This window comes from Nipponia nippon, unplaced genomic scaffold (genome assembly GCF_047370975.1).
Source record: "Nipponia nippon isolate SJK-2023a ecotype South Korea unplaced genomic scaffold, ASM4737097v1 scaffold_26, whole genome shotgun sequence".
Taxonomy (NCBI): Eukaryota; Metazoa; Chordata; class Aves; order Pelecaniformes; family Threskiornithidae; genus Nipponia; species Nipponia nippon.
Genome location: NW_028262343.1, coordinates 1,039,370 through 1,051,421, shown reverse-complemented (window position 1 = coordinate 1,051,421; position 12,052 = coordinate 1,039,370). Strand labels below are relative to the sequence as shown.

At 42.8% G+C, this 12,052-nt stretch overlaps 1 non-coding gene across 1 annotated transcript; it reads right to left on the bottom strand.

Annotated features, from left to right (window-relative positions):
* Positions 1 to 8,434: 8,434 nt before the first annotated feature.
* Positions 8,435 to 8,620, bottom strand: LOC148055133 (U2 spliceosomal RNA). Its single transcript, XR_015705887.1, has one exon. It is a non-coding gene; the product is annotated as a U2 spliceosomal RNA (small nuclear RNA).
* Positions 8,621 to 12,052: the final 3,432 nt, after the last annotated feature.

The window sequence follows — 12,052 nt, the reverse complement described above, 5'->3', positions numbered from 1 at the left end:
GCTGTAGAGAAAAGGATGAAATGAAGTACTGACTGTGGATAAGTGATATTATCTTTAAAAATTGTGTTGAGGCTGTGTAAATCAAGAGAAATCAGAAGTGTCTGAGTCATTCAAGGAAATAGAAATTGTAGTATTTTCTTTTCTAGAATGAGGACTTTCATAGAACAAGGAGAAATTCATAAAATCTTGTATTATGACAAATAGGTCCAAAATATTTTCTTGTATTCAGATCACACTATTATCTCCCTCTTTCATGTAGACTTCCACAGGCTTCGATGCAGGGATCATTTGCCTCCCATTCTTTACAAAGCTGGTTACCATGTAACAAAATTGATGTGGTTCAAAGGAGAACAGGAATAATTAAGCCTTTCTGAGTGTGGCGGGTTGACCTTGGCTGGACACCAGGTGCCCACCAAAGCTGCTCTATCACTCCCCCTCCTCAGCTGGACAGGGGGAGAAAAATATGATGAAAGGCTCGTGGGTCGAGATAAGGGCAGGGAGAGATCATTCACCAATTACCGTCATGGGTAAACCAGACTCGACTTACGGAAATTAATTTAATTTATTGCAAATCAAAAGTCAGAGTAGGATAATGAGAAATAAAAACTAAAACTTAAAACACCTTCCCCTCACCCCTCCCTTCTTCCCAGGCTCAACTTCACTCCCAATTTTCTCTACTTCCTCCCCCCTGGCAGCACAGGAGGATGGGGAATGGGGATTGCGGTCAGTTCATCACATGTTGTTTCTGCCGTTCCTTCCTCCTCACTCTCTTCCCCTGCTCCAGCGTGGGGTCCCTCCCATGGGAGACAGTCCTCCACAAACTTCTCCATCGTGAGTCCTTCCCATGGGCTACAGTTCTTCACGAACTGCTCCAGCATGGGTCCTTTCCATGAGGTGCAGTCCTTCAGTAAGAGACTGCTCCAGCGTGGGTCCCCTAAGGGGTCACAAGTCCTGCCAGAAAACCTGCTCCAGCATGGGCTTCTCTCTCCACAGGGCCACAGGTCCTGCCAGGAACCTGCTCCAGCGCAGGCTCTTCGTGGGGTCACAGCCTCCTTCGGGTGCATCCACCTGCTCCGGCATGGGGTCGTCCACAGGCTGCAGGTGGATATCTGCTCCACCGTGGACCTTCATGTGCTGCAGAGGAACAACCTGCTTCACCATGGTCTTCACCACGGGCTGCAGGGGAATCTCTGCTCCGGCGCCTGGAGCACCTCCTCCCCCTCCTTCTTCACTGACCTTGCTGTCTGCAGAGTTGTTTCTCTCACATATTCTCACTCCTCTCTCCGGCTACTCTTCTGCCGCAGTTCCCACCCCCCACTTCTTAAATATGTTATCACAGAGGCACTACCACCGTTGCTGATTGGCTCAGCTTTGGCCAGCAGTGGGTCCATCTTGGAGCCGGCTGGCATTGGCTCTATCAGACATAGGGGAAGTTTCTGGCAGTTTCTCACAGAAGCCACCCCTGTAGCCCCCCTGCTTCCAAAACCTTGCAACAGAAACCCAATACACTGAGTAAACTATGATTTAGAATACTGAAGGACAATCCCTAGTTTTCTTTCTACATTATTTCTAACTTAGGTTTTTATACATGGAAATCATATTCTGAAGCACCACCTGTCCTGAAAAGCCACTGAAACATTGCCGCAGCTATGGGAAAAAAAAGATACCCAAGAAACTTTAGAATGAGACTTCTCAGGTTAGAACAGTGAGTGGTCTCTTCAAAATACCTATGTTTTTAAAGTTACCTTTATGAGATGTCCTAGCCTATCTAAAGGCAAAGGTTCTGTGCAACTTTTTGTTATGCTTATATCTTCATTTCCATCAAACCATCAGCCAACCTGATAAAAAAAAAGAATTAATTTATTTTCACACCTTAAAATAAAGTAGTCTTTATGCTCTATAATTGTTCAATAGTCAGAATACTGAGATTAATTCCTGAATTTAATCAAACTGGTTTTTTTATTAATATGCAATGACATCAGAATAATTAAGTAGCTATTTGTACTTTGTAACAGATACTTTGGGAATTACTGAAAATGGAGTAAGATAGAAGTGACTCTATGCTCTTGAAAAAGGTGAAAATGAACTTGGTAGTTGTAAACTTACACTGTCCAAGAAGGAGAATATGATGCAGAGTTTCTATGTGTGTTCTGGTTTCTTCCTATTAGGGTATCCTTTGCTACCCCGTAGCTTTTGTCCTAACACACAGAAAATATCCCATCAGCCAGATCTTACCTTCTAAAACAGGATGGCCATGACCAGACTGACTGCAGAAAAACTCACTTGCTTGGAAGTGGCCCATGTTAAACCACGCCAGGCTGTACAAAAATATCACAGTATGGACAAATGAGTACCATTGCCTAGGGATGTTCCTTAGCACTGTGTGGTTTACTAGTACAGGTGCAGATAGAGGGGACAGCTTCAAATTCCCAGAGGAAGGATCTTCGTGTTATTCTCACTGAACGTTGCTTGTCATTGTTTCTTGATAAGAGAGTAAAATAAAACAAATAAAGTTTCATGACATTTTGAATGCATGTAAATCTCAGTATTAAACAGAGAATAAAGTTTGTTTCCACTTTCATTGAAAGATCTTAACATCTGAAAAAAATCTCAGTATATTCCCTATTAGATTAATGGGCTAATATGGAAGATTTCAAATAATTGGAAATCTTCATGAATCACAGATGTTCACGAGAGATGTAATAGTCTTTCAGTGTAGGCATAGAGTCAAAATATTGTAACAAAGTTATAAATTTCATTAGCAACGTCCTTTTCCACATTTCAGGTGAATTACTACATGCTTCATTACATAAAACATCACATTATTATTATTATGTGTTTTCTTTACAAAGCAAGACAATGAAATAGGACAAAACAGGAAGTTCCAAGAGATTTTCAGAAAGGAAAAGAAATTAGTAAAGCTAGTTTTCTGCTTTTTCCCCATATGAGTTAGCTGGGAAAACTGAGCAAATTAATAGCAAGAAAATAGACTTCATGTTGTCTTTGAGATCCTTTACCAGAAATATATCAGATGGCTTGCTGTAGATGATATAATATCAATGATAACAACTGATGAATAATAATTTTACTAACTCTCTGCTATTGTTCTTTCCTTAATTTTATGTACTGCATTGACTCATTAATTCTCTAGTGCACCATGTTCCACAGAACATGAATCATTATTTATTCAAGAAAGAAATGAATAAGAAAGAAATGAAACAAGTACTGACCTCATAAAATTTGCCATAAATTGCTCCAAAAGGATACAATGTCATAATTTAACCCCAGTCAGCAACAGCACCACTCAATGCTCGCTCAGCCTCCCCCCGTGCCCCGGTGGGATGGGGGAGAGAATCGGAAAAAAAAAGGAAATCCCATGGGTTGAGATAAAGACAGTTTATAAGGACAGCAGAGGAAAATAATAATAATAACAACAAAAAACAACAACGACGATGACGATAATAATAGAATATACAAAACAAGGGATGCACAATGCAATTACTCACCACCTGCTGACTGATGCCCAGCCCAGCCCAGCCCTGAGCAACGATCACTGACCCCCGGCCAACTCCCCCCAGCTTATATACTGAGCATGACGTCATATGGTATGGAATAGCCCTTTGGCCAGTCTGGGTCAGCTGTCCTGGCTGTGCCCCCTCCCAGCTTCTTGTGCACCTGGCAGAGCATGGGAAGCTAAAAAGTTCTTGACTAGTGTAAGCACTACTTAGCAACAACTAAAACATCAGTGTGTTATCAACACTATTCTCATCCTAAATCCAAAACACAGCACTATACCAGCTACTAGGAAGAAAATTAACTCTATCCCAGCTGAAACCAGGACACTATCCACCCCTTATTCCATACCATCGACATCATGTCCAGGTCCTACCCTTTCCAATACATTCCAATTAATCAACACCACTTTCCCTGTCTTTTGATATGTATATATAGATATCATTCCCTTAGTCTGTGGGCCATCCCACTAAAATGTCCATTGAGTTCATTTAGGCCATGACTTTGGGCTCCATCTGTCATAACAGTCTTTCAGGGCAGGAGAGATGGTGTGTGGTGTTGGATTGTTGCATGCTGAAGCCAGTTCTGGTTCCATCACCGCTGCACTTTGCTCGGTTTCCTCAAAGTTCATTCTTCATTAATTTGGGTGATTCTTATTGTAGTAGTGTTGATATGGCATATAGCCACCATAGAAGTGATGACATCCAGTATTATATAGCAACTAACATCATACCATTCAGTTCATTGGCTATTTTCACCCAAAATCAAATCCCTTTGATGTACAAACTGGACTTCCCCATCTTCCCGCATTACCCACCAAGTTTTCTGACTTTCACCCTTCCAATTCTCTCCCCCATCCCACCGGGGAGGGGGGAGTGAGCAAGCGCCTGTGTGGTGCTTAGTTGCTGGCTGGGGTTAAACCATAACAGTCCTTTTTGATGCCCAACATGGGGCCTGAAAGGTTTGAGATAATAACAGATTAACCAGAGTGTATTAGGGAATTTTTATCTGTTAAAAGTTGCCAGCCATCTGGTATTTGGGTTATGTAGTGAAGCCATTACTGTGCTTCGGGTACCACCTCATGGAGACAATTAGCAATTATACCTCTTCCTCTGGGAGGTTTTTTATGGAGGAAATACAGAATGGCACCTTCGCTGCCTTCTTCTATGATGCTTCCTCCTTCATTACAATAACTTTTCAGTATCTTGAACATCCTTGGATAGTTAAGATATATCTATTGATAGTTCTTGGGAATATTGTTTCAGTTTTGTCTAGGGTTAATAAGCAGTTTAAGAATACCACCCAGAGATCTGCCCCAAGGCTGGATAGTTATGAGTGGCAGGGTGTGTAGGAGAGTATGGGCAAGTACCTAGGACGGTGGGCCTCTCCAATATTTTGGAACTTCACCCGTGAACAAGTGCAGAATCCTGAAAAACTAGTAAAAAGTATTTGGAAGAAGTGTGTTGTCACCCTGGCAACTCCAGAGAGACACAGATCACTGCAATGTGCTGGGTCCTGGCCCATGCCTACCGAGCCCTATTCAACACTATTCAGAACCCTCAAGGGGAAGAGAAGGTCTCTGGATGCGACGACAAAACAACAGGTGCTGCAGCTACTCCAGCCACGGCAACATGCACTGCAGCTACGCCAGACTCCGTGATAGGCGCTGCGGCTACACCAGAGAACCAACCCGTGCCAATATCAGTCACCCCTATACAGAAGAAAAAATACACAAGAAAATCAGCTCGTTTAGCAAGGGCTGATGATGAACCAGGGCCATCAAGAGAACAGGAGGAGGAAGAGGCAGAACCCATAAATGAGATGGTATCCAGTACCTGAGGGAATTAGCCGTGCTGGAGGTGATTTATAATGACCTGGACAACGAACAGTTATCCAAAGATCCAGATGAAGTCCAGTGCACACGACCCATGTGGCGGAAGTATGTATGGAGCGCATCATCATCGTATGCAAAATCTTTGCAATAATGACCTGGAAAGATGAAGAGGGACCAACGGTGGATGACATGGCTGGCCAACTCTGACAATACGAAGAAAGTCTCTCTTCTTCCCTACGGGCCTGCATCTCGGCTGTGGAGAAACTGCCTGACATGCTAGCTGAGAAATTATCCCAGGAGTTCCAGTGGTTCAAAGAGGATAGATCCTACTCCTCACCTGTACAGACCAGTATCTCAGCCATTAGGAGTAAGCGTCCCTCTGCTCAAGAGAGAAGATATAGTGGATACACACCACGGGCCACCCTGTGGTTTTATCTGCATGACCACGGAGAGGACATGAGGAAGTGGGATGGAAAATCTACCTCAACCCTAGAAGGCACGAGTACATGAGTTACAAGGAAAAACAATCACACAAGGGGGTTCTTCCAGGAAAATTGCTGCTCCAGTTTCCAGTGGGCAGTTCTCTAGACAGAGCAGAAGGGCTGATTTTGCTTCCGATCTTAATAAAGGGCCTTTTGATTCGCATTTACAAGAAGTGAGTAACGAATGCTAGGACCAGGACGAGAGGGGCGCTGCCTCCAGCCAGGTAGAGGAAAGGGACAACCGGGTGTACTGGACTGTGTGGATTCGATGGCCTGGCACATCAGACCCACAGGAGTAGAAGGCTTTAGGAGACACTGGTGCACAGTGTACCCTCATGCCATCAAGCTATGAAGGGGCAGAACCCATCTGTATTTCTGGAGTGACAGGGGGATCCCAAGAGCTGACTGTATTGGAGGCCGAAGTGAGCCTAACCAGGAATAAGTGGCAGAAGCACACCATTGTGACTGGCCCAGAGGCTCCGTGCATCCTTGGCATAGACTACCTCAGGCGAGGGTATTTCAAGGACCCAAAAGGGTACCGGTGGGCTTTTGGCATAGCTGCCTTGGAGATGGAGGAAATTAAACAGCTGTCTACCCTGCCCGGTCTCTCAAAGGACCCTTCTATTGTGGGGTTTCTGAGGGTCGAAGGACAACAGGTGCCAATTGCTACCACAACAGTGCACCAGCAGCAATATTGCACTAACCGAGACTACCTGGTTCCCATCCATAAGCTGATTCGTCGACTGGAGAGCCAAGGAGTGATCAGCAAGACTCACTCACCCTTTAATAGTCCCATATGGCCAGTGCAAAAGTCTAATGGAGAGTGGAGACTAACAGTAGGCTATCGGGGCCTGAACGAAGTCATGCTGCCACTGAGCGCTGCTGTGCCAGACATGCTAGAATTTCAATACGAACTGGAGTCAAAGGCAGCCAAGTGGTATGCCACCATTGATATCGCTAATGCATTTTTCTCAGTCCCTTTGGCAGCAGAGTGCAGGCCATGGTCTGCTTTCACTTGGAGGGGTGTCCAGTACACCTGGAATCAACTGCCCCAGGGGTGGAAACACAGCCCCACCATTTGCCATGGACTGATCCAGACTGGATTGGAACAGGGTGAGGCACTCTGGAACACCTGCAATACATTGATGACATCATCACGTGGGGCAACACAGCAGCAGGAGTTTTTGAGAAAGGGAAGCAAATAGTCCAAATCCTTCTGGAGGCCGGCTTTGCCCTTAAACAAAATAAGGTCAAGGGACCTTCACAGGAGATCCAGTTTTTAGGAATAAGATGGCAAGATGGACGTTGTCAGATCCCAATGGATGTGATCAACAAAATCACAGCCATGTCTCCATCAACCAGCAAAAAGGAAGCACAAGCTTTCTTGGGCGTTGTGGGTTTTTGGAGAATGCATATTCCATATTACAGTCTCATCGTAAGCCCTCTCTAAGTGACCCGGAAGAAGAATGATTTCAAATGGGGCCCTGAGCATCGACAAGCCTTTGAACAAATTAAACTTAGAAAATTAAATTTTGGAATATGCATTCACCAAATAGAGAATAGTTTGGGTTGGAAGGGACCTTTAAAGGTCATCTAGTCCAACCCCCATGCAATGAGCAGGGACATCTTCAACTAGATCAGGTTGCTCAGACCCCCATCCAGCCTGTCCTTGAATGTTTCCAAGGATGGGGCATCTACCACCTCTCTAGGCAACCTGTTCCAGTGTTTCACCACCCTCATTGTGAAAAAATTTCTTCCTTATATCTAGTCTGAATCTACCCTCTTTTATTTTAAAACCATTACCCCTTGTCCTACTGCTATTGGCCCTGCTAAAATGTCTGTCCCCATCTTTCTTATAAGCCCCCTTTAAGTACTGAAAGGCTGCAATAAGGTCTCCCCGCAGCCTTCTCTTCTCCAGGCTGAACAACCCCAGCTCTCTCAGCCTTTCCTCATAGGAGAGGTGTTCCATCCCTCTGATCATTTTTGTGGCCCTCCTCTGGACCCTCTCCAACAGGTCCATGTCCTTCCTGTGCTGAGGACCCCAGAGATGGATGCAGTACTCCAGGTGGGGTCTCACCAGAGCAGAGCGGCAGAATCACCTCCCTCGACCTGCTGGCCACGCTTCTTTTGATGCAGCCCAGGATACGGTTGGCCTTCTGAGCTGCGAGAGCACATTGCTGGCTCATGTCCAGCTTTTCGTCTATCAGTACCCCCAAGTCCTTGTCCACAGGGCTGCTCTCAATCCCTTCATCCCCCAGCCTGTACTGATACGGGGGATTGCCCTGACCCAGGTGCAGGACCTTTCACTTGTCCTTGTTGAACCTCATGAAGTTCACACAAGCCCATTTCTCCAGCTTGTCCAGGTCCCTCTGGATGGCATCCCATCCCTCAGGCATGTTGACTGCACCACTCAGCTTGGTGTCATCTGCAAACTTGCTGAGGGTGCACTCGATCCTGCTGACAATGTCATTGATGAAGATATTGAACAGCACTGGCCCCAGTACGGACCCCTGAGGGATACCACTTATCACTGTTCTCCATCTGGACATCGAGCCATTGACCACTACCCTCTGGATGCAACCATCCAGCCAATTCCTTATCCACCGAACAGTCTGCCCATCAAATCCATATCCTTCCAATTTAGAGAGAAGGATATTGTGGGGGAATTAAAAAAAAAAATAAAGCCCAAAAATCCATTTAATATAAAGTCCTCTCATCAAGGATGTATCAGATATTAAACTGGTAAGAACAGATACTGCACTTGATCTTAGCCAAAAGGCTGAGAAGTGATTAATAATAAGAATGATGATGCTGATGATAAAAGAATATACAAAACAAGTGATGCACAATGCAATTGCTCACTACCCACCTACCGATGCCCAGCCCATCCCTGAGCAGCGATTGCTGCCCCCCGGCCAACTCCCCCAGTTTATATACTGAGCATGACGTCATACAGTATGGAATAGCCCTTTGGCCAGTTTGGGTCAGCTGTCCTGGCTGTGCCCCCTCCCAGCTTCTTGTGCACCTGGCAGAGCATGGGAAGCTGAAAAGTCCTTGACTAGTGTAAACTCTGCTCAGCAAGAACCAAAACATCAGTGTGTTATGAACATTATTCTCATCCTAAATCCAAAACACAGCACTATACCAGCTACTAGGAAGAAAACTAACTGTCTCAGCCAAAACCAGGACAAACAAACATTGCAATAAAAACAATTCAGATGGTCCTCATCAATAAATTCAAAATTAGAGGACTAAATTTTACTCAAGTCTGAAAAATTCCATTCCTGTTCTTGTCATAACTGCGTATGCATAAATTCCAAACCACAGTACTGTCAGTAAAATGAACTGTAGGCTCTTATACACAGTAGATATACAGGGTTTTCATGAGGTTTTTAAGTGAAGAAAGTTTTGGTCATATTTTCAAACGTGAAACGGGGGTGACAGACATTACAACTTTTATTTGCAATATGAATTGGTTGTAGAGAGAAATCTTCAGAGCAGTGCAGAGTGTTGAACTGAGTTGCTTCAGATAGCCTCTGGAGTTTCCCATAACATTCTCTTGAGCACCTAAGTTACGTGCCTATCTATATAGCTCTCGTCTGAAAAAGGAGCTTCAGCTGTGGAGTTACCTGTGTGTTTATGAACTTTTTAGTCCTTTTTAGTCTTTAAGCAATTGCATGAGGCTGTAGGTTCAGGGTCATCACTCTCATGGAAGTTTGGAAGAACCAACAGGGGGCAGGTCTATAAACAAATGAGTGTACACCATTGCATATTTACTCTCATTGACTGAATGTGAGCCAATTCCAGTCCTGAAGTGAGTAAATGAATTGTTCATTTAATACTATTTTTTAACTAGCATCTTGTGTTAAAAATGTACATTCCCACTCTGCATGTCTTGTAACTGTTAGTTTATTTTTAAGCTCTCACATTTCAGTAAAAATTACCACATCAATAGACAAATAGATGCAGATAAACCTGCACATTTTGTGGGTGTTCTGGCTTTGCAGAATTTGTTTCTTTGCAAGCGTGGGGTGGGGTAGGGGTCAGCAGGCACTGCTGGAAGTTTTAAATTAATCAAAGTAGTTCTGAAATTGACAAGCTTCTGGAATAACGCAGCCTCTATTTAATTTTTGAAGAAAACTAGGTGATTTGCAAACCAACTGCAATAACGGTTCTATGAAATTTATTTAAAACAGTTTGAAAACTATTTTAGTATCACCAAATACAAACTGACGGAACTGTAGAACTTTTGTTTATACATGTACACATGTACATATATATATGGCTAGTACACATTAAAAGAGTGAACCAGCAGTCATCCTAAGTATGATTAATAATGCAAAATAAAAGCAAGTGAAAATTTAATGAGCAGAATTAGAACTTTGCTAAAAGAAGAAAAATGTGTTCTTAATATTCTTTCATGAAACTTATTTCCTGAAAAACCTTGCTGAACTATGCGACAGTTTAAATAGAAGCTGTCTTTAAAGAAAAGAATGGATCAAATAATTTTATAATTTTCCATGTAGTCAAGGTCTGAAAAACAATCTTCATTTGCAAAAATTCCTTATTGGAAAAATTCTAGAAATATTTAATTAAAGTAGAGCTGGTGAGCCCAAACTGAAATACTTATTTCTGTTTGGGGCAAATTTTTTGTCTTATAGATACAGTGCCACACAAGTTAATGGTAGTCAAAGTGCTCACAGAATAGTTTCTTTAGAACCAGAAGGATTTTCACTTGAAATTAAGTTATGGGGAAAGTAGGAAATGAAAGTGAAAAGTAAGCTTAATTAGCCTGATTTGTGTAACTATGGCTAAGATAGATATTAGGCTTTCAATTTCCTGAAGACAATTTTCACTAGAAAGCACCCTCAAAAAGCAGAATATTTAAAATTCAGACTGAATTTCTGAATGTGAATAAACCCAACAATACATCATTCAATTCAGAGAGTTTGACAAAAAAATATTATTCAAAAGAGAAAAGTATTATAAACTGTGTATTATATTCCTGTGTAACAAAGCCTGATCCAGCTACATCAAGACTTGAAGCTATGTAGAGTTTTGAGAAGTTGTGTCACAGATGGCTGTGCTGCTGCTAGCAAGAATCTGCACCAGTCAGTAAGTTCTGAGTTCACTGTGAATGCAGATGCCAGATTTTGTAACTATAAAAATAAAATAATAAATATTGCCAAATATGCATGCATAAACATACACTTTCTATATACTATGCATCCTTAGGTCTTTTTCCTGTTTAGGATGGACAAAGTTCTGCAGTGAGATTTCAAAGTTGTATAAAGGACAGGGAGTTCTTTCTACTTCTTCCTTGTCTGCTTCGATGCAGTTATACCAATACATTTATGAAATTTACAGCTTATAGTTACTTTACAGCAAGTACAAGCATAGTTTTACTTAGTAAATAAGAGCCTTTATATGGCAAAAAACACTGATCTTTTTCCCGCAGCCCTCAAATGCTTGTGCCCCATGTCCTCATGGCAGAAGCATCTGTGGTTCATCCCAAACCCTTGGAACACTGCTTCCCTCAAACAGAAAATAACCACCCTTTTGCCTCTTCTCCCTGTACAGTAAACATCTGAGTCCTGAGGGAGAGCAAGATCCTTACAAATTAAGACCAAGACTCTGATTTCATTCAAAATGCATGGCTAGCTCTGTATCACTAAATAAAACAGGCACAGACCACTGTCTGTCGCTGAGGCCAATTAGCACGTGCAGTTGGTATCCATCTACATAAATACTCTGACTCCCTAAATAGGGGTCTATATCTAAGCTGTGAGATAACAGTTTGAACCATGCTCCATCTGGGAGAGAGCTAGGAATTGAAATGACAATTTAGCAGCATGAGTACAAAATTTAGTAAATGCTTGGGCTTGTGCCTTGGTCCTATTTTGCTTACTCTTACAGATGTCCACCATGTGGCTTTTCTTTGCTCCAGCATTATTTTCAGTTAGAAAAAAGTAGTAGTAGAAAAGCTGCTTTGCAGCTTGCCACATGTGTCTTTTTACCACTGAAGATGTAGTATGTGGATAGCAGGGTGGGGTACAGAACACAAATAAGGGAGTATATGTAAGATCTCCTGACATAGCATTGGGAAGGCAGTATCAGATGGAGAGAACAAAACTGACACAGTTCATTTCTGCACTGTTGGTGTGGTGAGAACCTACTATGTACCTCTATACTATATTCTGCCCCACATCCAGATTTTCTTAAG